At 35.1% G+C, this 3,161-nt stretch overlaps 1 long non-coding RNA gene across 1 annotated transcript; it reads left to right on the top strand.

The window, feature by feature from the left end:
* Nucleotides 1–691: 691 nt before the first annotated feature.
* On the top strand, nucleotides 692–2,235 carry LOC149090465 (uncharacterized). Its single transcript, XR_016197611.1, has 2 exons — nucleotides 692–1,531; nucleotides 1,949–2,235. It is a non-coding gene; the product is annotated as an uncharacterized LOC149090465 (long non-coding RNA).
* The last annotated feature ends 926 nt before the right edge of the window (nucleotides 2,236–3,161 follow it).

Below are 3,161 nucleotides of genomic sequence, written 5' to 3'. Positions count from 1 at the left end.
GGACCGCATTTTTAAATGGAGAACTAAAAGGAAATTTATATGATTATTCCTTAAGGCTTATCATACGGAAATGATAAAGTTTGTAAATTAAATAAAGCTCTTTATGGACTAAAGAAGCAGCTAGATGTTGGTTTCAGGTGTTCGAAAAAGCACTGCAAGAAATTGGATTTGTAAGTTCTGAAGTTGACAGTTGTATATACATAATTGATAATGGAGACATTTTAAAAAATATTTATGTACTTTTATATGTAGACGACATAATTATAGCAACAAAACACCTCGAAACTATGTCCAATTTTAAATCATATTTGAAGGGCAAATTTAGGATGATTGATTTAATGGAAATAAAATTTTTTATTGGAATTAAAATAGATAGGTCTGAAGATAGGTTAAGTCTTTGTCAGTCAACTTATATTAAAAACGTTTTAGAAAGATTTAATATGCATGAGTCTAAGCCAGTTAGTACCCCACTTGCAAATAAACTTATTTATGAAGCATTGAACTCAGAGGAGGAATGCGATGCTCCTTGTCGAAACTTGATTGGTTGCCTTATGTACATAATAATATGTACGCGCCCTGATATATGTACATCAGTGAGCATTTTGAGCAGATATACCAGCAAAAATAACAAAGAACTATGGCAATGCCTGAAAAGAGTTCTAAGATACCTGAAAGGTACGATTGATTTGAGAATGTTATTGTTGGATATGCTGACTCGGACTGGGAAGGTTGTGAAAGTGACAGGAAAAGTACGACTGGGTACATATTTAAAATGTTTCACTTAAATCTGATTTGCTGGAATTGTAGGAAACAAAATTCAGTAGCGGCTTCTTCTACAGAAGCAGAATACATGGCTTTATTTGAAGCAGTCAGGGAAGCTTTATGGCTTAAGTCATTAATGCAAGGAATAAAGTTTGAAATATACAAGCCAATCAAAATCTATGAAGACAACCAAGGTTGCATTAACATTGCGAATAACCCAACATACCACAAACGCACGAAACACATTGATATTAAATACCATTTTTCACGGGAACAAATTGCTAATAAACTAATTATTGTTTAGTTTATTTGTACAGATGGTCAGCTGGCGGATATGATGACGAAGCCTCTACCAGCAATGAGATTCCTAAGTCTGCGTGATCAGATGTGTCTGACTGAAGATTAACTAACAAAATGGTCTATGAAGAAAAATATTTGAATATTTAATTTTTCCTTTAATTGTTCCTTTTTGTATGGAATCTATTTTTGTTTCTTAAATTCATGTTGAATGTTAAATTCTTATCTTAGTTTATAATTGAATGTTTAATTTTTCCTTTGATTTTCAATTAAAATTTAAATAATATTAGTATTATTTAGAATGGTCTGGGTTCCCCCAATCCGTCGCAACGAATGCTGGACCATGTTATTGTAATTACTCCCCAGAAAGGTACAGCACATCAAGATAAGAAATCATGTACAAATGAATTAATGTATTATATATTTTTTTTTTAATTTAATTTTTTGTTATATCGATGTTTCTTGTGAGGAGGTGAACGAATACACTTGACTATGATGGTGTTTAGTTTCGTATTGATCTTTATTATTCTGAGTCTGGGTTTATATACCCAGACTCATGTATAATTTCAACCCTTAAATCTAATGTATCTATTGCTGAGTGTGTAAGGCTCAGCATTGGGCTATTACATATTCTTATCTTATCGCTGAGTGTGTAAGACTCCGCGTTGGTCTATTAGCTATTCTTATCCTATCGCTGAGTTTGTAAGGCTCAGCACTTGTCTCTTACGTTATCTTGTCGCTAAGGGTCAGAGTCGTATTTTATTTCTAGTTTGACAGTTCACACTTTCACATGTGGTATCTATTTTATGTATGCCGTCTGTCAAGTACATAGATTGTATGTTCCCATACTTATCATATTTCTATGTTCATGCATTTCCATGAACAGGAGGTGTGTTGAATATTGAATTTCATCACTATGTTTAGAAACACTCATGTTGCAGCATATAGCAATAGTTTGCAACATTGTGAAATTAATCTTCATGCAAAAGCAACATCGATCGCATTGTTGAGTGTCGCCTCACTAGTCTAGAAACATTATGTGTCTGACGAATTTGACTAGCAAGCATTGAATGTTGCTGCGTCGCGAACTGTTTTGTTGCGATTCTTGAGCTGTGTAGATCGATGTGCTGTGCCGTGCTTAAATCAAAATATAAGTCGTAATACAAAGTATAACAACTACTGTGTGATCTTATTTCGGGCCTGGTTTTTCAACAAAAAACTTAAAGCTCAAATTCACTATGCTCCTTAAAATTATATTATAATAACTAGCTGGCCCGGCAAAAGTTGCCTTGCCCTATCTATTATTTCTAGGTAAAAAAAATCTGTTGTTCAGGTTTGGGATACACTCTGATTAATTTATTAATCGGATTTTCATTCAAGCACCTTGTGGTAAACGACATTCTTTGTTTTTTGGTCAGGTGCAAGAACAATTGACCATGAGAAAACAAGTAAGAACGTTGCAGTCGGGCGCTACCGATTGCGGAATACTCATTCACAGTCCGTATACATGATGCTATGTTTACAAAGGGGCATTTATTCTTATTTCAAATTTAATTTGGCTTTAAAAAAAATGTAGTACAAAACAATTATGCTTTTTGATTATATTGTAGCACTAACCAGAGAACACATAGACTAGACAACTAGTGGAAAGCTTTTTGCACGCTTTTTCTGGGACTTTAGCGCCCCAGACTGCTTTGAATTCGCTCGGCGAATTACTTTTAGGCTCGAGCAACGAAAATATACGCAAGCACAATCATTTCGCTTCACGCGCTCGACCGAGATGGTCAAATGTTGAACAAAAGATCCTTCTATGCTCAATCTTTCCCTTGCTCTCTCTCTCTCTCGATGCTCTATGCTCTCTCAAATGTGTATATGTGTGTATGCATGTGAGCACAAGCAGCAGCTCACGAAAATTGAAATTTCTTCGCAGCAAGAACCCATGCCTTCCCTTCTGTGTGAAGAGTATACCGAACTCTTTAAACCGTTTGCCAAGCTCGTACAAAATATGTATATGTGTCTTCGATATTACTTGTGGGAAGGGTATGAAAGCGTTGGTGCTCATAGTGAAAATGCTTTCGCGACGAGCGTGCACACACACAGTC

The sequence above is a fragment of the Drosophila navojoa genome, unplaced genomic scaffold (genome assembly GCF_054131105.1).
Source record: "Drosophila navojoa isolate 15081-1374.11 unplaced genomic scaffold, UAZ_NAV_1.0 NAV_Backbone_118, whole genome shotgun sequence".
Taxonomy (NCBI): Eukaryota; Metazoa; Arthropoda; class Insecta; order Diptera; family Drosophilidae; genus Drosophila; species Drosophila navojoa.
The sequence above is the reverse complement of the archived record's forward strand: the minus strand, read 5'-3'. Positions and strand labels throughout refer to the sequence as shown.